The sequence below is a fragment of the Hesperophylax consimilis genome, chromosome 2 (genome assembly GCF_061612785.1).
Source record: "Hesperophylax consimilis isolate HC1 chromosome 2, BYU_Hcon_1.0, whole genome shotgun sequence".
NCBI lineage: Eukaryota > Metazoa > Arthropoda > Insecta > Trichoptera > Limnephilidae > Hesperophylax > Hesperophylax consimilis.
The window spans coordinates 16,280,638-16,306,057 of record NC_142837.1 but is presented as its reverse complement, the minus strand read 5'-3'; the positions used below and the strand labels follow the sequence as shown (position 1 = coordinate 16,306,057).

General features: G+C 34.7%; 1 protein-coding gene across 5 annotated transcripts in view; it reads left to right on the top strand.

Annotated features, from left to right (window-relative positions):
• Positions 1-8,502: 8,502 nt before the first annotated feature.
• The window catches only part of LOC149425730 (protein groucho-like), a 358,855-nt gene continuing 341,937 nt past the window's right edge, over positions 8,503-25,420 (top strand). For all 5 annotated transcript variants that reach the window (XM_089641419.1, XM_089641413.1, XM_089641399.1 and 2 more), the window contains exon 1: positions 8,503-8,640. The gene's annotated coding sequence lies outside the window, so the exon portion shown is untranslated. The remainder of the gene's footprint in view (positions 8,641-25,420) is intronic.

Below are 25,420 nucleotides of genomic sequence, written 5' to 3'. Positions count from 1 at the left end.
AAATTTTCCTGCTTTTAGTGACATTCTAAATATATTAGTTAGGGGGTATGAAAGATTTTTTGCACATTTTGAGACAAAGTATGGCTATATACCATCACTGCCAGCACCCTTACTATTGTCTAATTTCTTCAGGTATTTATTGTACAAAAAATTGTTTATTTGTACGTTCCAAATCGGGTTATGATTATTCATATAGGTAGAACTATCGACTATACTGGGATCATTCGTGTCCTTATCATTAACGTAGGTGGACTGAAAGTCTTTAGAGAATAGTTGACACACTTGATGAGCACCGGTGCCTGACTCAATACATAATACATGGATAATATCATAACTAGATACAAAAAAAAAAAATCAAATGCTAATAGGTAGGTACTAAGATTAAAATAAAATCCAAATAAAATAATATTGTAAATAAAGAAAAGTTTCAAGTATAAAGTAAGTATGATTCATATATGCATTTAATTATTCATGTTTGTTGCAAAACCAGTAAGACTGAAAACTGTACCAATTACGTTGGGAGGCCCATATTAGCTCCATAACAAAGAGACTTCGGAAGTTAGGCTATATTTTCTACTCTCTTCGATCAATTCTTGACATGAAAACTTTAAGAAGTGTTTATTTTGCTCTATTTGAATCGTTAGCAACTTATGGCATTATAGGATGGGGGGTTGTACAGCATCCATTCTCTACCCTCTAGTGACCGTTCAAAAACTTGTGCTGAGTATCATCTTCAATTGTTGCTCTTCTCATCCATCAGGGTCATTTTTAAGGAAACTCGCAGTCCTAGATATTCGCCAACTATACATCAAAATAATTCTCACCCACATCTGGAAAAATGGTTTGATAAACCCTACAAAAAAAGATATACATACACGCTACTCAACGCATATAAAATGCTAAATTCCTATAACAAAAACCCCCTTTTCACAGAGACAATACTCATATATCGCACCTAAAATATTCAACGCACTAAATAATGACATCAAAAGATCAAGATCAATTACTCAATTTAAAACCGATGTCTTAAAATGAATATCTGAAAAGGGGCGAAATTTTTGTTATTTATTTATTTATTTATTGGATAATTTGTAAAGCGCCGCTTTTGTGAGATATCACCTCAGGGGCGCTTTACAGTTGATGCAGGTATTGCAAAATATAAATATTACAAAAATAAGTGAAATTAAGTTAAATAAAATGAAGTACATGAACAGGTGATGAAGTACAGGAATAGGTGATACGAAGATAGAAGATGGAGACTGTGCAGCAAAAATCTTAGGTGGTGAGGAAACTGGACCAGCTGCTGCAGCCTGAGAGTGCACCGCATCCACCAACAGTGCCAGCACGAGGTTCGTTATCCGTCCAAGTATGTGTCTGCTGCTAATAGAGCGCTGGCACAATATCCTCTCATAGATAACAGACCTTGGCAGCACCGCTGTGACGTTCGGCAAGGCCATCACTCATCTTCGTGTAATCTTGTTCCTGGTGATTGTGTTAGTAGTGCATTGTGACCGCAATAAAAGGCGACGGGCGGGATAATAAATTACCCTGGGCTTAAATAAACATTTCTTATGGCCTTCAGAGTTTCCAAGAATTCCATTGAAAACATCTGGCGTACCCACAGTAACCGATCCTCGTCCCAAGTTCAACTTCATCGAATTTCGAATATTTTTAGCAGAATTTTCGATTATTCATTTTTAACACACTGCACTCTAATCACATTACTATAAAGTTCGGATTACTAATATTTAAGTGAATTTAAAATGTTGATTGACTGATTTACAAAATAATTTCAAAGGTGTGTTGCCTCATTTCCCTTGAAAATACTAAAAATAACACAAAGCGGTTGGAGTACGCGAGGGCGTGTCCGGCTGCCACGAAGGGCACTACAATACTGGAACATATGAATCTATACCACCACAAAAAGTTTTCGTATTTAAATTACAATAATATTAGCAGAAAGATTTACTATTTTTACATCAATTATTAAGAATGGTTTGACACCTCTGATACTTTCATGTACCTAAGGATCGCTTCAGTATTTGTTAATAACAATATTGTGACAATAATTTTTCACTCTAGTATTATAATTATTAGCCGGAGTTCAGATAAGAATCTATACTTAAAATGCTGAAGAATAATGTATACCTACACATATGTCACTGTAACTCGCACATACCTACTTATCAACAGTTTTACCATATTTTTACATTTAGTTTTAAACACTCACTTTCATGCTATATGTATATAATTTTAATAACTTTTATATATTTTCTTTAAATTCTTTACTTTTTACTATGTCTTATATTCTACACTTCTTTTTTATTCTTTTTAAATACATTGGATGAAAAAGTTATCGATTAGTTGAAACTCTACACTATTTACCAAATTCTTGCAAAAGAAGAGTCAAACCTAATTTACGCTATTTTTTAAATGATACCAACTAAGTCAAGGAGCCGGTGGTATTTTGGCAGCTCCAATAGGGGAGAATGGAAAGGAAAAAGATAGGGAATACGGGTCGGTAAGCAATCGGCTGAATGCTGCAAGACCCTCCGCAGAAAAGTTCCACACATAGCGAACTGCGCAATTTTCTGCGCAAGGTCTTGCAGCATTCGGTTTATTTTCATTTCTTACCAACTAATCAAATCCAGCTCCTCAGAGAACGGAGATACTTAAAGAGTTTGGTGCTCTAGTCCCACTTGCTCCGGGTAGAATTCTAGTGCTGGGTGACATCCACCAATCCATTTATTATTGTAGGTAATAGCTACTAGGTAATAAAAATAACACTCCATAAGTACCTTTACCCAAATACGTAGGTACCTAATTAAAATGCAAAAAATCGATCATTCAAAAATAAAGAAAAAAATATTTCAACTCAAGCTCATTCATCCGATCTTAATAATTCAGTCTGTACCTACCCAAGTACCCAGTCTCCAACACGTGACAAGGAAACTCCCCCAGGATCGGACCCTCTTGCGGGAGCGATCCCAGACGTGATCTTGTGAGATGGAATTCGGGTGTTGGGTGGAATTCCTTTCCGCTACCCCCTTCTGTCTTTCAAGGGGGGTGGGGGAATTGTCTCATACACGGAATTAATTGCTCGATCTTATTGAAATCTTGTAGTGGGATTGTGGACGGTGAAAAATGCTTACCAGGGCCGTATTTGCTGGCACTACAAACAGTTTAAAGTTTTTTTTTTCATTTGATACAATAACTTTACATATTTATAAACATTATTTGATAATGTGGGCCTCACTGGGTGCTTTACCCGTGCTGAGGCCCCCATTTTACAATTTAATAATATTCAATAAGGTCTAGGTCTGATTTTAAAAAAATCGTGTAAAGCCCGGGTAATCGTGTAAAGTTTATATTCGGGGGGGCGGGTATGGGTACCACCCCTCCGGAAACCATAAAACCTTTATTTATTTATTTATTTTGGTACAATGGGCCTTCATTTTATAATATTATACCTATACATAATACATTGAAAGAGAAAATAATACATTTAAAATATAATCTTGTGTGTTTGTGAGTGATGTGTGTTTTATATTGGTTTTGTGTGTTACGTGTAGTTTTTTTTTTATTTTATGTTTTGAAATTTTGGTAAAATTGTCTTTTTTGTTCTTTAATCCATTTTGTAAGTTTGTGTCTAAATTTATCTTTGTTTTCCTAAATTTAATTTTCAAGTGTTAGACTGTTGAATGTTTTATTGGAATGTTGAATGGAAAAGGTTAACCTTTTCCACTCTGACCATTTTTTCTCAGAACCAATTGGCTACTCGGACTAAAAATTAATGTTATATTTTTGATTTAAATGTGAAATTTTTGGTTCAATATTTTCGTGGCACCCTATCTGGTAATTCGTGTGACCATTATATGTTTGGTACATTTTGCATAAAATAGTTGTTAAATCACACCTTAAGTAACTAAAAGATAATACGTTTGATTTCAATATGTTTTATTTAAATAATTTATTTTATTGCGTAGCGATAATTATGTAAATTATGGGAATAATATACAAAGAATCCAATGTAAGTCCTTGTAGAAATTCCTTTCTAATTGTCCTGTACCGCACAGGGGTTGACCGGTGACTACCTGGACCCGATTGGCTTAGGTTTTATGGCTAGTACACGGTTTCTTATTTTGCATCGGTTATATTATTTTAGATTCCGACTCTCATTCAGGAAACAAAAGATAGACCAGCCCACAACACATAAAATCTATAATAAATTTGGCAAACATTCTACACGGTGATTACAAGTTAGAGTTTTGTACATACTATAATTATAACTAGTAATTTAAATCTACGACTTATATTACTGGCTTACAACTAATTTTTACAACTATTACTAGTGACTAACAACTAAGACTTATATATAAATAACTATGCATAGTATAACAATGTCACATTTTAAGTATATTTATCACAATAAAAAACTCACGATTCGGTCCAATGTCATTATAAATTTATCTTCCTTACTTATTATATTATTACTAAATCATCATCACTTATAGTTTTTTTTAAATATGATATTTTTCGAAGCATTCTCCCACATGAAGTGCCGGTTTGTTATCACAATTTTTACAGTTACACATTGTTCATTTTCTTTGCCCTCCCTCTCTATTAGAACCGCAAACGACGCAATCCCTGTACTTTTTCTGCGCATTAGGCATTAGGTATTACATGTAGATTCACGTGATTTAACCGCTGTTCTGGATCTACCGAATGTCTTCCTTTCCTTGTTTTTACACCTTCTCTATATTTTCCAACCAGTTGAATTATTAGCCTATCCACAAATCGAAGATGACTCATTGGCTTTTCATTTTTTCAAACTTTTTTTCCTTGTACAAGATGTAAGCATTTACCACCGAAACTTCTAAACCCCAAAAAAAGAGATTGCGCCAGCATTTTAATGTTTTCCCTAGGAAGCAGTATAGAAGGTTGTTGTGGAATCTCAATATTCTCTTCATTACTATCTGCACTGAAATAAGCACATCTCTTTATTTTGGGCGGCAAAATGTCACTTCCACTATCTGTATCATTTGGGTTATTACCCACTTCTTCACTATCACTTATTATCACATTACCATTGTCATTGCAATCAATATTATTAAATGTAAAAGGGTCCTCATCATCACTACTAGCGACGCAATCACATTCCTAATTATAACTAAACTGCGCAGTAAAACTATCATTCTTTTCCATGACGTTTAAATAAATATATTTTTTAAATACGTAAATTATATAGAAATATAATAGTTCCACAAAACGAAAAAATATGGTCACAAAAAGTGGGAGTAATCTCGGAGAACCGTCGTAAACGCAGTACAACAACTGACTGTTCCGAAAATATTGGAATAAAACAAGCATTCAGTACGTTAAAATAATGCATCTATTTTTACAAGAACATATCTAATAAACGGTAAAATTAAATGAATAAATTTTGGTTTAGACAACATTTTGCGACCATTCTTTGTACTTATCGGAAATAATAGTTCTTAGAATGTACTTAGGTACATAAAAATTGGTGATTAAACTTATGCCTGCACCGGGCCAGACCCTCTGGCCGACGGAGCTGTCTACCGAAATCGTATGGGCCAGAATGTGTGGCCTACAGAGTGGAAAAGGTTAAAGGTTTTAAAATGTAATAAACTTCCTGCGCAATGGAAGCTAAAATCCGTTCCATTGTGGGTCTCAATATTGTGTAGCCCAGATTTTACAAGATACATATTTGGTAAAATTTTATTTATAAGTATCAACCATTTATACGCCCATGGGGCTATTTCATACATGAAATGCTTAAAAAAATTACATAAGGGTTAGTACCTAATAAGCAATGGTTAACAATTGAACAAAATTTATGTTTATAAAAATTAAGTTTTTGAAATTTAAATTAAAAATATCGTTATCATTTTTAAAGTAGCTTTAAAAAAATGTAAAGAATAATTTAAATCAATACTTACATACATATAAATAAAATATTAAGCGGTAACCTGCTATTTAATGATTTTCCTTTTATTCCAACTTTAAAAAGAAAATGTCAACATATTATTTTTGATATTACTGGAAAAATTTTGCTAATTATCAGATATCAAAAAAATTTAATGCCAGTTGAAAAAACGTCCCCAGAATAAACAGGCAATTTTGCTCCATACACTAAAGAAAGAACGTTTTTACTTCCTCCGTCAGACACCACCCGATAAACCGAGGGGTGGAGGTGAGAACCTTGCCGGGGGGAAAGAGCCTTATTCCCTTTTCTCCCTCCCCCCGATGCCCCCCCAAAGCCAAGCTTGAGTATCGGGGTTGTACGCTTTTTACGCGTAGCTGACGTCACGGGGCACGAGACGAATTCTGAAGTGTCACGTGACCAAGTCAGCGCAATCAAGTAACGGCAGTTTTGCAAACAGGGACAATTGTTGTTGATACTCGTTGTTACTGCTGATTTGTCTGTTATTTCATCGCAAGCTTTACATCCACATAGTGATTAGACTTTTTAAACATAGAAACTCGCCCAGGCCTGAACTCTAGTGACTCTAGACTAGGCATGGGCCAATAATAATAAATTACTTGACAGTAACACTTTTGTAAGCTTAATTAGCCTTCCATAAAAATAAATCAATATAGATGGAGGCTAAACTTAGAGAAACTATCATCTTCTCTATCCCACCTGAAAATATTTTGCTAAAATAAGTGAATAGGTTCATATTATAAATCTATTGGTTTCTTTTGATCGTGATTATGTGATTTACGTTAAAGGTATTTCCACCATTTAAAATTTTTTTATCATAAAGTGTGTAGCCAACCTACCTTATATTCCCATGTTAAAAGTTTATAGTAATAAGCATTTCCCGAAAAGTACTTGTTCATAGAAAATTTAAACATAAAATTTTGTTTACAAAACTACCGATGTTGTAATTTTTGCTCCGGAATAAAATTAGAAATGCTCCCTAAACATTGAAAAGCAAAAAGCCTACAGTAATAATTTGTAATAAAAAACTAAAAAATATATGTAAAATCTAATACCTATGACCGGTAAATTTGTGGTAGGTACCTACCCTGTAATTCAATTTATAAAAAGTGAACAAAAATAAACATAGGTAGGTATAGATCCCTAAATATACAGATCCATAAAAGCACGAATATGTAAACATATAAATATAATTACAATAATACATCAGATTTACCAACTCCCACCCTTGCGAAAAAGTTAAAAAATCTTTTTTTAAACCACGTTTTCCAAATATTATCTTATATTCTTTGTAAAAAGCACCACACTAAAAAAACACTCATATTCCGGACCAAAGCAAAAATGTATGGCGTAATTATTATTATTTTAAATAAAGAATTCCGGTACTTTTCGTTCTGTACTAGACTTCTCCATAAGTGGCTTCGCGCAAGTACCACGTTGAAGTACGTGTGAACGAGATAGACCTACACGTAACATATCGTGTTTAAGTGAGACAGCGTAAGAGGTAACGGCCGAACCCCAAAGATGAACCCCCGTGTATAAATTGAAGGAGTTGTGTAAAAAAGAAACAAATATTAGGATTACGTAGCATTTTTTAAATTTAATCTTTTTGAGGAGGTGCCGTCTACTGGTTTGGATTTTTTTTGTGAGGAAAATACTTGGACTTGGATTTGCTCGTCGTATTCTAGTATACCGCAACAACTTATTTATTTTATTTTGTTCAGAAGCAGATGGTAAGGGAAGTGGATGGAATATTGTGGAAAAGTTGAAAACAATGAAATACATTTTTTTTAATATTGGCGATATTTTTTTCTTTATCAGTGTAGTAAATTTTAAAGTATGAACCAACATTATTCTTGTTCGATTAGAATGTAAATGAATTAATTACGTGGTTAATATACTTTATTTAAGACAGGAAAGGAATAAAGAAACATTATAACTAACTACAATGTGACATATTCTTAGCGGTAATAAAAATACAAGTATTTACTTAATTTTCGTCAAAGATTGGAATATCTCCAAGTCACGGACATTTAATATGCATGATTATGGAACTTCAGTCCCAGAGTCGAAATTCCTTCTTTTGGAAAAATCCTTTAAAAATACACCTTTACTGTCCGTGACGATTTAACAAATGTATAAACAATTTTTTTAACCTAATACCAGCCACACACCTATTTTAACTTCAACTTTACGAATAATTCTATAAAAAAATATTTCTTCAGAAAGAAAGATTTCCCTTTGAAAAATTAAGTACAAAACATTTTTGGCCGCTCGGGATAAATCGGCGTCTTGTTCATAACCGTAACAAACAATTAATTAAATAAGTAGCAAATAATTTAATTATCTATAACATTAAATTATATTCATTATTTTCAAACCCGTCCCACAATATTATTTCACAGCTTGGGGGCTACTGGACTTACACTGACTGGTTTGAGCGAGCGAGACACAGCATGTTTTCCAAGGGAACGTGTCGTAAGATGGAGCGAGAAAGAGTTATGAAATAAACCACTTCGGCTTCAGTACGTGTCAGTCCGTCGAGGGAAACGTACGTCGTGTCGTTTTCGTACATTTTCGCGTGTGTTACCGGAGTATCAATTTCGTGTTCGATATATTCAAACAAAATAACAACTCAACCGTCGTGTTGTGGATGTTTGGTGATTATCTGTGTTAGTTTTCTTTGTATTTTAATGTATTTGATTTATTTTGTTGTGGTTCTTGTTTGTTTATTACAATCTGTTGTTGAATGAAAGTGGTTGCGACGTGCATTTCTAAGTTTGTGAATTATTTTCTCGTGTTTTTTGGTATGTGGAAAAGAAACGTGCGGTGTTTGTGAATAAGTGGCCCTCTTTTGGATTACTTTCTTGAAGTTCCTGTGAGGATTACCAGCCCCAAGTATCTGAAAACTTCCCTACTTTTTGCATTCTTCAAAAACTAACACTTTAAAGAGTTACATGGATTCTAAAAATTGGGTACCTTCATAAATCTTGTAATACATGTACTCACATGTGTCTGTTTTCAACTGTTTTAAATGATTAAAACAGTTTAAAACACGAGAAAACTTAGCTTATGTTTGGTACCTACATACCCAATTGAACGCTTTCAGAATGAATAGGTACCTGGTGTAAAACGTAGTTGATAAGTAGTAGAAGGTTATGTAGGTACTTACCTAATCACCGATTATCCATTATCTGATGTTTCAAATGAAACGCCAACAACTAAATGACACCGCACTCTTTTAAAAACAGTCTCAAACAATCACTTTGTTCGTTTGCAAAAATAAAATGAAAAGCAAATTCCTAAGCTTGCTGCAAACCGTACACAATCTGCCTGGCCGTTTATCGACGCCGCTTGAGGGTCATTTTTCGCCGGCGGGAAACTGGCGAAGCGGCTGTAAAAATAAATAAGTCCTCAGGTTGTCGGCTAATTGCCGGGAACACATGCTGCGGAAGTTTGTCGATCAATCACAGAAAAAGAAGACTACAATGGAGTCGAAGATTGAAATAAAGAATTTGGAAATATTATATTGCCTATTAGACTCTTCAGTACCTACCTAAGCATTTATTTGGAACGTTTACAATAAAACTTCACAGCACGAAAATGTATGTTTGAAACTATCCATTGTCAATGGTTTCGTTAGATACCTACCCACTTTCCCTTTTAAAATAAGAAATGACTTGAGTATTTTAAATAAACAGTATTTGCTCGATGTCCTGTATAAATGTTAAAACTAAACAATGCAGGTGAGGCTTCTATTGTTGGTATGTGTTGATAAAACAATGTGACACCTTTACCACAAAAACGATATCGATTGAGATAGTTTTCTACTTTATCTACAATTGATGTATGGATGAGTTATTCATTTTAACTGACATTAGCATCTTTCTAAAGCGTACTTTTTCCATATTTAGCGCTTTGAGAGGTAGGCAGTCAAGTTGTATTAATATGTTGTATAATTATTACAAAATACTACATTTTAGTCCCCTTTGCCTATGTCCGGATGTTTCAAAGATCCTTCCCATAGGAAACGTTGAATCAAAGACATAACACATTTTACTTAGCACACTACTATAATAATTTCTGAAACGCGTCCCATCCATTATCAGTTAATAAATCCACTATCACTTCACAGACAAATCTTATCCCCAAAAATATCTGATAGCAAACGCATGTTTTATCTGTCAAATACTAAATACCTTATTCTGTTATTATGGGGAATTAAATTTGATTTCTGCGAAAATACTGTTGACTTACGATCAAATACAAGCGATGTCTACAAACAAACATAACGTAGAAGGTACCTACTGCTTCACTTTTTCACTGTCATTGTCATGTCACTTATTTTGGTAATCACGTTAGATTAAAGTACACAAGTACCTAGTATGTACTTAATAAGTTCCTACCTACCTTTAATATTTAACTTGTGGTATTTTTCGCATCGACTAATAGATAAGAAAGGGTATGAGAATGTGTTGTCTAGTGCCTACGTACGATGCCAATTTAACAAGTCCATACAAAGATAAAATAGCTTGGTAAAGCCTCTATTGTAAGTTTATCTGAAAAGATGGAAAGTAAAGTTTAAATAATTAAGTCCCCTTGTCACACCGCGTCGTCAGTCAATATTAGACAGAAATCTTGAACATCACATGTTGTGTACCTATATTTATGTGTGTAAAGTAGGTAGTATTCGTATATAAACAGAACCGATTTCCGTTCACACCTTTTCGCGGTAAAACTTCTTCGCGTTTAGCAAAAGCCATTATAGCTCCCACACTAATATACCACGGACCGTCATTGTACACTTCACATCGTATTGGTGTATGGATCAAACTAGTAACAACACAAAAACAATTTGAAAATACCTCCGCCAAAAGCGTAGTTTTTCACACGGATTGTTTTGTCACGATCAAGTTTTTTTGATGAGGTGTCTCGTAACTTAACTACATACTTTGCTGGGTCCCCCTAGTCTCAGCACTCCGGAGTAGTCCACGTGGACTGTACGCCGCTAAATATAACCCGCGATAAACACAGGGTCGCTTTAAAGCGATCGCACAATCTCATCGCACGTCTGGAGCGCTAGCCTTATAGTGTTTACCTTGGAATGTGACGCTCGGTGTTTTTATCGGTATTCGTGAATACGGAGCGGGTTTTTTCGTAGCCGGCGACGAATGGCGTGTCCCGTTTCGTTTGGAGTTCTGTTTTTATTTTAAATTATACGCTACCAAACCACGCCCCCTGTATAATTTTTAATGTGGGCATATTTTGTTGGACTCACTTCGTAACTGAAGTACGCATTATAAATGGCTGGAATAATGACTGCCTGGGTTTAGAAATATGGCCTTTTGTATTGATTCTCCTCAATTCCTTTTGATTTTGCCGGAATTACCGACTTAATTACTTGCGCGAAGGAAAGAGCATTAGAGAGCTAATGTTTATGATGCATCTTACCTGGACTAAACCTTTTTCCTAGGATAATGTATCGTTTACCTGTTTGCAGAAGCACCTTCAAGCCCAATTCATACAAAGCCATGTCACCGTTTGTTACAGGGAACCAACCTAGACTTAAGCAGATAATATCTGTCTACAGACGACCTTAGTTCTTGGAAAATATTTCATCGTGTAATATTAACATGTTGAACAAGGAAGCGTTGTCCCATTGCCAATCATCAGGCCAATATTCAGATTGTCTTCCTCTAATAGGGACTCGGACCTCTATCAGTTGGTTAATTATGACATTAGTCTTTTTCCTCTGTGCATTATTTTTTATTTATTTATTTTTTGGACAATTTGTATAGCGCCGCTTTTGTATCACCTCAGGGATTTGAAAGTAGTGGCTTCAATAAACCATTTAGAATCATTACACGTTACTGATTACGCTTTCAGCACATATGTATTTGTCTGCAATATTCGAAACGTAAACATACCTAATAAACCGCTTCCAAACATAAACACACACACAATATGTGCGGATAAATAATACCTACGGAATTGGTTAGTGCCCCAAGTGGGATGGTATTCACAGATTTTTTCTTTCTTCCGCACGAAAATGTGTGTTTTATTGCGCATTTTTATTGCGGAGGGTCCCCGCTTATTTATGTGAAGCGACTCTCCCCTTTCCGGGGCTTTTGTGTTCCCCCGTCCCCCTCCCCCCGCCGACTCGCCACCCCTCGCCCACCACCCCGGGCGCTAAAAGGGAAAGGTGGGGCCGCTCTGCCGAATCGTATTCCTCTGCTAATATTGCACGGTCACCTCTCCCCCAAAACATGGATTGAAACATTAGCATTTACTTTGTTCGTACAATAATTTGTATGTTTTTTCTTATTACTGGGCATTGTTAGTTCAACATTTAACCGATAAAAATAATTGAATACATGTTATGTGATGTACCTAGGTTGGATAGGTACCTACCTACCTATATAATCGTGTTATGGTATTATATCATTTAAGGTCCTACCGGCTGTAAGTTTTTAAAGCACCCGAACTGCTCTACACACGATGTGCAATACCTAGAACTAGATCTGCAACATCATCAGCTGTAGGCAGACTGATGGAACCTAAGTGCAAGCCAAATACTAAGTTTGGTGATCTCTGACGCGCTTTCGTAGTATCTTGGCCGAAGGCTGGAATAAACTCTCACCGGATCTAAGATCCTTAACAAGTATAACAAAATTCAGGACTAAACTAAAAACTTACCTTTTTAAGCTGTTATACCTACCCTTAAATTAAATATACCATTCCTGAGAGAAAGTCCAATTACATCCAATTTTTCAATTATGTCCTAAATCCTGTATTTAAATTTCGCTAATAAACAATTAGTTAATGTTAATTAAGTGTTAATCTCAAGTGACCTACCAGGTAAGCATGGTACTGTATGTTATCTCCATATACCTATAGTTAGTAGATCATTGTAGAAGTGTATTATATATGTGTACAGCGCCCTTGAGGTGATTTTCACAAAAAACGGCGCTATACAAATCATCCAAATATTTATTTTATTTCGACTTATTGTCCGGGTTAAATCTTCCCCATAGGAAAAACTAAACCCTTCCACACACTTTTCCACAAATGATCAATCTAGTCAATCTAAATTATGCAAGTGCATTATATAAGCATAATAAATACAAAACAATACAAGAACAACACGTCAACCCACCAGAGATCAAATGGGATAATAATTCACCGACTCCAGATATTTTCATATCCTAACTGATCCCTCAATATAAATATTTTAAAAAATCTTTCGTAATCCTACATGTATTTAAAATGACTGATTTTTGCATTTTTATATATAAATTCTTTGACAGATCTCTAATACGCCTAATTTTTATATTATTATCAGGGATAAATATATTAATATGATATATATATATACACATCTACATGTAGGTAAGTAAATATATATTAAAATTAGAGTAGCTCCCCAGTTAGACCCAAAAATATTTCTTTACCATCTGGTTAATTAAATTAGTTACTTATGTAATATATTATCAAGTTGTACCTTCACTCTATGATTTCAATAAAAAAATGTTTATTTACCACTGGTTAGGTACCCACTTTCCTAATAATAAAATATATTGAGAATGTAATTTTTTAGCCAAATTAATTATGTAAGTACCTATTAGTGTAATGATTATGTGTAACAATGTAATGAATGCGTAGCTTATTGCGTTATCGCATATTAATACCAGCGCTACTTGAGTGATAGGTAAGCTACGGAATGAATACGTAATATACTATATTAATGTTAATATATATAATATTATGTACCTACCTATACATTTTAGCAGATGTTTAAGTAATTAATGGCAAAACCCTTTTAATCTACACCCATCAATATATATTATACCTTTACTCGTGGTGCAAGGGTCGGCGCGTCGTGCCTTTGCAATAAGCCCCTTTGATAAACGGGGTGGTATTTACCTTACCTCACTTTAATTCAATACACATTTATTTAATTTTATGATTTATTTATTAAAGGTTAGTCGATACATACATTTTTCTCACTACTTATAAATCAGTATTAAGACGAGACAATACCCTAAAATAAAGTCGGAATCTCAACGACGTAAGTGAAGAAGCGACGGTAGGAATCTCAACGACGTAAGTGAAGAAGCGACGGTAGGAATCTCAACGACGTAAGTGAAGAAGCGACGGTAGGAATCTCAACGACGTAAGTGAAGAAGCGACGGTAGGAATCTCAACGACGTAAGTGAAGAAGCGACGGTAGGAATCTCAACGACGTAAGTGAAGAAGTGACGGTAGGAATCTCAACGACGTAAGTGAAAAAGCGACGGTAGGAATCTCAACGACGTAAGTGAAGAAGCGACGGTAGGAATCTCAACGACGTAAGTGAAGAATCGACGGTAGGAATCTCAACGAAGTTAAGTGATAAAGTTGCGTAAAAAACAATATATTGTTTTTTACGCAACTTTAATAATAATACAATATACTAAATCTCAAATGTGTCTAGAAAAATCAAACCTGGTGCTTACCGCTAATTTTATAGTTGAAACACGTTTTATTGAAATTTCAAATTGTTTTTTATAAAATATTTGAATTGCACTTTTTTATTAATCTTAAATATATAACTTTTCTATAATATAAAAATATATGTATATTGTCGTTACGAATTCGTCGGAATTAATTAAAACGTGAACTTCGAGCAAACCCGAAAGTGACAAAATGCAATAATCCTGCCCCTATGCAGACATGAATATTATATGTGGGATCTGGACAAATAACTTGTTAATAAATAAATTATAACTTACCTATAAATAAGTGCCAGAATAACATAGGTAATTATTTAAACTTTTAATTGTGACATTAAAACAATAACTATGTAAGTAGGTACTAAATAATATTTTCGCAAAAAATAACTAGCCCTTCACTAATAAACATGTTTTAAATTTTACATAACTGATAAGCAACCATTTACCCTATATCATTGGTTGTTGATAAACAGTTTTCAAAACGTTAAAAATATTAAGGCCCTACGTATTGAATGCAATGTATCGCAATATAATAAAAGTTTTAAAGTTTTATAACAATGATATAATTTTCAAGTCATAAAACAACATATCAGTACAATTAAGTAATAACGCAATAACTGAAACGTCACGCAAGTGTCAATCGCATAATAATGATGTAAATGTACCTAGGTGTACAGGTAATTATGCCTATTACATTTCTAACATTATTAATTATATGGAAATCTATAGGTAGTTGTTCTGTCGGTAGATAACTCCGCCATCCCTAATTACTCTGGCGAGTTAATTACAGTTGGAAAAGACACATCGGAAAAGAATTAACCGCCCGAAATACAACTTGATACATAATTACGATCCCCGCATTAGATTACAAATAATAATGTAACACACCCGACTCTTGAAATGTTCTTTATTCGTTACAAGCGTTACAAGCACAATAATAATATAATTGAAGGCGAACTCTCCACCCGGCGCAGACGGTTGGTCGTAACAACTAATCATGACACCTCTCGTCCAGCCTGCCCCGGTGGGAATTTCTTCTTCCTCCTCTGGAGAATGAAAAATGGACAATGCGGAATAAAACCGGCTATTAAAACTGAATAACATATTCCTACTTCATTGAACAGTGCTTTTAAGCATTATCAAAAATAATAAGCATACTAGTGACTTATAATAATAAAAAAAATATATTTTATGTAGCGCCGTTCAATTTATTATGAGTTCCTAGGCTCTGTCTATTTTCAAAAGTGTCCGACTTTGCACGCAGAGAACACTACCTATGGTAAAATCATTGTTTGCTATTTTGCCCCCCATTCCTATAGATATTACATTTGTTACAAAATTAGTGGCCAAAGTACAGTTGATATTTATTTTAAAAGACTGAAGCAATTAGGAGGGGAGAATTTTAAAGAAATTACCTTAAAAAGCTTACAATGCCGCGGTCTGTGAAGGGGAAAGGTTTCTGACTTTATATAGATATGACTGTCTAAAAAGGTGATTTTAAGTTTAGCTCTGAATTCTGTCGAGTCTGTGATCATTCTTAAATCGTGTGGCAATCCATTCCAGGCTTTAGGTTCTGACACTCCTAATGCAAGCTAACAATGAAAATGAATACGGATGTGACTGAATGCACATTTCCTATAATATTAGTCATTCACAATATATCTGAACACGTGTTCACGCAGGTGGCCTTGTCCTTATAAATATAATGAACGAAATGCGATAACATTATTATTTTTAAGAACACGTGTTCTGACTTCCTCATAACATATTCGTACTTTACTGATAGTTTTCTATGAAATCTGTCAATTCATCCGTTAAAAACATTCAGTCCCGTTTTAAACAGGAAAACGAATAATTTGACCAGATTTTTAATAAATGAACATGATTTAATATCAGTAAATTTTCTCCGTGTGTAGATACGAAGATACATAGATATTTTGTTGACTTTAAGATAAAACCAACCTCAACTGTATGCTTGCTGTTTTATGTCGTCAGATGTCGTCCTTAGTTAGGTTAAGAAAGATCACTCACACGCAATACAAATTAGCCAACGTAGGTATTATTTAACCTGTTGGTAGCTTTTGAAAAGGTTATGTAGGTAGGCATATTCTGGAAATTTTAAACCTACTAATAACGCTAAACTCGGGAATAAGCTTTTTAGTAGGTGTACTTACGCAGGACCCGTAATTTTAGATCGGTTCTTATATTAAAATTAAAAAAATCGCCGCAGCATCAACTGCTTGAAAGGCAACTATGCTGACCGTACACCACCATTTCTTGTAAGAGCGGCGGCATAAATTCATCTTACGTACCGAAATTATAAAAATGATTTTTTGAATTTTAAAATGTATATCCGAAATTATTAGTACTGTTTAATAATACCGGTGTCATACTAATTTCACAGACAAATAATAGAAGAAATAATTAAAATCATTAATATTTATAGCGAAAAAAATAATATGAGTACCTACTCCCTCATTGTAACCCCTCTAACAATGCCGACGTTAATTCCCCCTATATCTCATCCACACGCTCGTACCGAAGCCATTCCTACCGGCGCCGTTCGTCGAGTGAATCTACAATTAGATGGCGGTTTGCTCTCTTTACACCCCCGCCTCCCACTTACCAACACCCCCACCTCAGGACCCCTAAACCTGCCACCCCCGGTCTAATAACCACCCGTCTGAGCCACGCTAAAGGGCGGCCGACCATACCGAAATTAGGACGACATTCCCATTTCGCAGGCACGTTCCATAGAGCGTCTCGTCTACTCATTTCGAGGCATCTTGACAATTTAACAAATTGTCTTATTTACTGAATTCGTTGACGTGGCCCGTTCAATTAAAATTGTTGAAGATTTCTATGAACTATTGCAGTTACCGGCTGGGATCAATTATCATTTTTAAAACTAGATGACTATTTTATACAAACGTCTGGGTCGAAAAATGTTGTCATATTTATTGCACATGATTAATCCTTCAAGCCTCGGAAGGACATTACTTACTTTTTTCTACTTCGTTTATTTGTAGTAAATAATAATTAAGGCAATGCCATGCGTAGTAATGCAAAATCATGTGTTTTTGGTTTGAAAATTTGGTCGCCTAGAAATGTTTCAGATGCTTTAATTAAATACTGCGAGAAGAATACATCTTGGCCTTTGAAATAATCGAGTATTTTTTAGATAAGTCTTTTTATAAGCCTCGAAAAAAATAAAGGCCTATGAAAATTGCTTTAAAGTTCAAAATCTCCTACTTACGAACCCATTTTCGGTTATGATTTTATTGCATAATGTGTCAAATTAAGTAATTTATAAAATATTTATGCCTGAACATTCACAAAATAAAATAAAAGGCACTTTTTGGCCATGTTTTTTTCTTGCATAAATCAAAACAGGCGGATGGTGTTAAGCGGGAATTTAAACCTTATCGCCATCTACGTAAGGGTTGTTATTGATAGCGGCTCAATTTAAAATATTACACGACGTAATGCATGGCCTTAAGTAGCACATTTTAGACACCTCGGGAACATTCCGAAATTCCAAGAAATTTCACCGTGTCGCGTCGTTGGGACTTTGGAAAAATATTTTAAAACCTGAAGGGTTAAACTACCAATATGTATTTATTAAAAAAAACGGAGTCATAATATACACATAACACGTGTTCGGGGAGTAAAAAAAAACGGAGTCATAATATACACATAACACGTGTTCGGGGAGTAAAAAAAAACGGAGACATAATATACACATAACACGTGTCCGGGGAGTAAAAAAAAACGGAGACATAATATACACACAATGTGTGTTCGGGGAGTAAAAAACGAAGGCATACCTAATAGGTATGCATAACGTGTGTTCGGGGAGTAAAAAAGAGGAGGCATAATACACACATAAAGTGTGTTCGGGGATTCAAAAAAAAAACATGAAGATTAAAGTCATCTTTCGGAGTTCAAAATTTTGTTAAAAAATATTACTGTGTATTCACGTACGTACGAGTACCTATGTAGTTTTAACCAGTAAGAACGCGACCTTACTAAAAACGGGTTTTCAGTGTAACATATATTGACAGGAATAATAATATTTAATAAACATTCTTTAATCTTGTCTTATCAATTTAGACAGTTATGTTTGAAAAGCTAGAGTTCACACTCTCCATTTAACCATATTGCAGACATTTATCTTGTTATTTGTAGGGAGGGGATTGAAATTTGCAATTATGTTTGCATTTGCAAACAGATCTACAAATTTACACTGTTTATGTTTTTATACCCGTTGGATTATAAATAATTATTCGATCAGTTCCGGGAATGTTGGAAGATGGTTGTCAAACTATTGTCTTTCTGCTTCCAATGTTCTTTTGTTCTGAGGTCTGAAATAATCCTGTTACCGAACTCTTCTAAGAAATATAAGATAGGAACTGCCCTTTTTGTTTTGGCACTTGTCGGTCTGGGTGTTTAGTTGTTTAGTATTTAAACAGGTAAATTACTACCATAAAGTATGACAATTCAAGTAAACTTAATAAAACAGTATAGCCCCCAGACGATAAACCAGTTAGGACGAGTTGTTTCACTAAATTTGAACAATTCATCAAATTTCAAAGATAATGGTGAAGTTCGTTGAACGTCTTATTTAAGTTCTGTTATTATCCCAGTACTGTGAAACAACCGAACTGTGATTAAATAATAACAGAACTTGAATTAACCACTTGAATTTGGTGAATTGTTCAAATTCTGTGAATCAACCCGTCCTTAGTATATTAACACTCATTCAGGTTATTTCCAGACACCGTCTATATTCAATAATATATTGTTTCATTTATAAAGAAAAAACAGTTTTTGTAAACAAGTTCTGCTGTGTAATTACAATTACGCGTAACAGCTGTTTCGCCTTCCGAAGGCATTATCAAACTGTCGAAGTTTTCGGATGACGAAACAGCTAACAACGCGTAGTAATATTTACACAGCAGAACGTGAAATTTGTTTTTTATTGATTAAATAATTATATTATTGAACATATAATAGAAAAAAACTAAAATTAAAGTGTAGTTCTAGGAAATTAAACTTGATTACAAATAAAAATAAACCAAGTTAGGTAGGTACCTGATGATTAAATTTTGCATTCCAAGGCGCTCCTAACGCCTTATTAAAAACTTAAAGTTAGGGAAAAGGTGTTTGGCTTTATTCATAGATCTTCAAAAAGCTTTTGACACAATAGACCATAAAATATTACTAACTAAGCTAAAAAAAATAGGAATGGCCGAAACAACAATGAACTTATTAGAGTCATATATAACAGGGCGAGAACAACAAGTACAAATTGGCAAACAAAAGAGCAAACTACTATCTTTAAACTATGGCGTCCCTCAAGGAAGTGTACTGGGACCGATCCTATTCATTATCTATATCAACGATTTAACTAACCTTACCATTAAAGGAAACATAATCAGTTTTGCTGATGATACTGTTTTATTATTTCAAGAAGAAAATTGGACGGATACATTTAATGAGGCTGAAAAGGGGCTTAGTGCACTTCAAAATTGGCTTAAAATCAACTCGCTTACCCTTAATATAAGCAAAACAAAATATAAAACATTTTCAATAAACGCAAGGAGCCAACCAATAAAATCACTAGAACTAAAACTACACGAATGCCATGGAAATAATATACAATGTTACTGCCCCGTCATCGAAAAAACACAAAACATAAAATATCTCGGAGTAATAATCGACGAAAATCTTAGATGGGACCTACACATCAAAGGTATTACGGAAAAACTCACAAGCCTTATATATTTCTTTAAAAATCTAAGAAACATATTAAATAAAAAGGATATGAAAAAGGTCTACTACGCATTATGTCATTCTCGAATTGAATATGGAATCATAGGATGGGGATCTGCTACACATACGTACCTACACAACCTGAATACGATTCAAAAAGGAATCATAAAGACCATATTGAAAGTACCAATTAGAACGCCTTCAATTGAAATATTCAATTCCTTTGACGTACCAAATGTACAGCAAATATATGCCAAAAATATATTATTGAAGCTCTTCAAAAATAACAAATCCTCTACTAGACTGTGTATGCATAACACTAGATCGAACAAAAATGATATAAAAAATATTCCAAGTTATAAAACCACATTCGGACAAAGAAACTATACATACTTTGCAACAAAACTCCATAACATCCTTCCCCAAGACATAAAACTAATAAAAAATCCTAATGAATACAAATCATTAATTAAAATATGGCTGAAAGAGGTCAATGAAAAAACCCTAATGAAAACACTAAAAACGATATAGAAGACACTAAAAACGACATAGAAGACACTAAAAACGACATAGAAAACAAATAAACCATATTTAAATAACTTTAGTCCGCCTCGGCACAGGACCCCCTAGTGAGGAGGACTAAGAAATACAATATTTTATACTTAATTTCACCATTATATTTTGTATGTAACAATTATTTTATATAGTCGCTAAAATAAAAAAAAAAATAAAAAAAAAGGTACCTGAGGATTTAATCTTCAATACCAAGTTGCTCCTAACGCCTTGTTAAAAACTTAAAGTTAGGTACCTGAGGATTTAATCTTCAATACCAAGTTGCTCCTAACGCCTTATTAAAAACTTAAAGTTAGGTACCTGAGGATTTAATCTTCAATACCAAGTCGCTCCTAACGCCTTATTAAAAACTTAAAGTTAGGTACCTGAGGATTTAATCTTCAATACCAAGTTGCTCCTAACGCCTTATTAAAAACTTAAAGTTAGGTACCTGAGGATTTAATCTTCAATACCAAGTCGCTCCTAACGCCTTATTAAAAACTTAAAGTTAGGTACCTGAGGATTTAATCTTCAATACCAAGTTGCTCCTAACGCCTTATTAAAAACTTAAAGTTAGGTACCTGAGGATTTAATCTTCAATACCAAGTTGCTCCTAACGCCTTATTAAAAACTTAAAGTTAGGTACCTGAGGATTTAATCTTCAATACCAAGTTGCTCCTAACGCCTTATTAAAAACTTAAAGTTAGGTACCTGAGGATTTAATCTTCAATACCAAGTTGCTCCTAACGCCTTATTAAAAACTTAAAGTTAGTTACCTGAGGATTTAATCTTCAATACCAAGTCGCTCCTAACGCCTTATTAAAATTGTTTTCTAGCATTCTTCAATTACATTTTACAAACATCGTCAATTCTCAAACTGATAAAGACGGAATTAGCTCCAAAGAATAAATCCGAGATTGTCTAGCCCTACCCGAACTAATTCGTATGGAAATGATGAGAATAGGTTATTACTAGGTATTTAAATAATGCATTCTTGCCACCGTTCTGGAACGACGGCCATCTTAAAGAGCCTCTATGGTCCTTGCACACCCGTGTGAAATTATGTTCACTGGAGCGTTATTCTCTGAAAAGTACCTACCTGCTTCGTACTCGCACTTCTCTCTCTATCTCTCTTCCTTCGGAGTCATGCCAGGCGTAAAACATTACAATGCAAGGAACATGTTCCAAGCTATCTCGGTATCAAACCGGCTACACAATCTGACACGTTTACCTGCCTATCTGCGCACTCGCGTCTTTTATCTGCATTGCTACCTTGGCGAGTCGAATGGGTTGGATAGATACATTCGCATTCCTGCTTCTTACGGTTGCTCATCTTTGTTATGTTATGTTGTGATGAATACAACACTACATGAGATGACAAATATTCATTGGACTTGTAACTCCGATCAAGTGGTTGTAAGAAATGACAGATAGGTTAAATATGCCATTGAAATTATTGACACTCTATAAAAAGCCAAACATTTCTTGATTCCGTCAGCAATCATGCAATGTTCTTCATCATTATTTGTTACAAGCCAGTAGTCTAAAAACAAATCAAATAGTGGCCATCAGTCATTCCACAAAAGCGCTGGCTTCAAGATAATCAATCAGCGAAGCTAATGTATTTAATTATGTTCCTTAGTGTTGTAAGCCTATCGGCAGCAGTTAAGTCAGTTAAAAATGAAAGATCTATTAAACCTAACAATCGTCATGTCATCACAATATCCATAAACATTTCAATTTTCGAGATCCAATTTTTTTCGTTTATTTTTGTGGGTATCTAGAAGCGCTTTGGAAATAACATTTACTCTTTCAGAAAGACAATTGATATTTTCAGTTTTTCTTCCAATTAACAGATAAAAAATACATAATAATAATGATTGGATCATTTGTATAGCGCCGTTTTCGTGAGAAAATCGCCCCAAGGGCGCTTTGTTTATATATGTATATATATTGTCCTGCGAAATTGCGACAATAGGAATTAAAAATCTCGACATGCCTCTTCGTGTTTCCTTGCATGTAGAATTTTGGCAACTTGTCAAAAATGTCAAAAGTGACGTGGCCAAATGTCGAACACGTCACTGTTCGACGTTACGAGACATAACTACCTGGGACATGATACATTAGTTATTTGTGTCACTTGAATGAAATGTTGATAGTGTTTCCTTCTGTCTACCGGAATAGATTGGATTTGGCATCATCAGGGCGCCTATAATCAGTCTTTACTTGTTGGTATTTAAGTTTTCCGTCGTACATTACTTAGAACCCATGCCATCATGCTTGGCTGTAGTGCTCTTACTAACCATCTCACCATTTCTCTGCACGAACATGTAGAGGAGATGATGACTTCGATATTTGATTCAGTCTATCGTACTATCCTACGTCTTCCTTAGGTTTCTTCTTCCGTCATCTACACACGCCCAAATCATGAAATCGTTCCTCTTTTAGGCCGTTTAACTGATTTTATATTTAACCATAACTCACATTTCGAACCCCGTTCTTACATTTTCCGCATTCCTACCACCGTCGTACATTGTTTAACAACACATTCTCATTTCTACGGCATTCAGTCAACTTTCTTCCCAGTTCCAGTTCCAGTTCCGTGCCTCACTTATACTTATAATGCTGAAACAGTGAGCTGACCTCGTCGCGGGTCACGGCACCTCGTTACGTCTTTATAATGATTATTATCTACTTAATAATTTGACGCAACTTGTCACTTGTCAGTCTCGTCACTAGTCACCAGTCACCAGTCACCACGCTCCGCACCGGCTCCGCACCGTTAAGTCACCGGCGGCGCTGCCACGGTAATCATCAAATCACCCCGGTGCGGTGGTGGTGCCACTTATTAATATAATCATTGTGTAGTCGTTGGGTATCATCAGGGCGTCTGCAATCACTCCTTGGCGTATCATCCGGTCACACTCTGTTTGGCTGGCGACATTTTAAAGAGCTAATTAATTCCGTCAACCGTGGCCGGCGCCCGGGTAATCTTATGCTCTATTGGCTATGTTTGCGCACCTATAATTGTTTGTCTGCGACAACTGGCAGCTTTCTTGGCCGATATCTCTCTAATTGGTGATGTATGCGCTTGTTTTTGGGCCACTTTGAGTGTTTTAGTGATGTTTGTTCTTGTGTCTGAGCGGCGTTGACTTTTATTTGGTCGTTTTCAAGTAGTAACCGAGTCACTTCATGTTTTAAAAAAAATCATGTTAGCTCCTTCTAGAAGTGTGATCTATATCGAATTCAAAGAAAACCGATATTACTTATAAATTTTCGACTCGTGTGACCCAGACATGACTATGAAATTGAACAATTTTCTATAATTTCGAATTTTATAATATTATGCAAATACATCACAAAAAAATTGTCGTTTTTTAAAGTTTTATCCCGTTAAACTACAATTAAGCGGTTTATGAACAGGATGTACATTGTTAGGGTTGCCATCCGTCCCGATATATCGGGACTGTCACCTTTATTGAGCTATCTGTACCGACGTCCCGACAAAACCCTTAAATGTCCCGATTGAAATTACGCAATGCAAATTTCAATTTTCCGTGCGTCCCATAGCCCAGAGACTGTGGAGTCGATTTTACAATGTCAAGTCAATTATAGCATGACTTGTACAGAGTTCTATAATTATGTTAAAAGGTACCAAGAATTGTTGAGAAAAGCGAAATCTTCTGAAAAGTATGGCCAGCCAAGTACTTCTGCTAGTACCTATTAAAGTAACCTATAAAACAAACATATTTACTTATTATAAAATAAAGAAATTATTTAAGTATTACAAAATTTTTATTTGCTCCATCCTGAAACGTCCCGACGAGACCCTGGCCGAATATGGCAACCCTATACATTGTACATGTTCAATTACAATGTAAATATGTATAGGTACATAATATTATTACTAATTATTGAAATTATTATTATTACTATACCTATACCCTAAACCTAATATTGTTGCTACTTATAAGATATTCAGATTATTATTATTGGCACACATAATCTAAAATAACACTAAATCTACATGCTAATAAATAACAACTATTGATTGATAGCGATGATTAGTATAAAGTATTTCTACTTATGATACATATTTTCAGCACATATCTGAATCTATTTGGGATTTTATAGTGTTTTTCTGTTACTTGGCGACATGTTGAACATTTTAGCACGTTATATTCTAGGGTTCGCTGTCCGTATTTATTGTTATACTTTTGCCTTCATTCTTTGTGAACCTAGTTAATTAAGTTAAGTTAAGCAATTTTATATACGTAGGTAACCTTTTGCAAGGTTTATAGTACAGTTTAGTTACGTGTCTCAATTCTCAATGTGTCTGTCTTTCTCAGACACCACGACTTTTAAACATCTCGCTGTTGAGAACTCCATTGTACATCGTTTATGAGAGATAGTGGGAGTTAACAACTCAGCTCAGGTAATGTTTGTAACTTGCACGTGTTTCCAAACCACTTCGAAAAACAAATAACTGTCTGGTCTATTTAAAGCCATCCATTATTTACGATTCGTTGATTTTGGCCATCGTATGGACACCGAACAGGTATCTGTCAAGATTTATGAAACTCTCTCGTGGTATTTGTTTGCTCTCGAATCCGAGCCGTTGACACTTTATTTG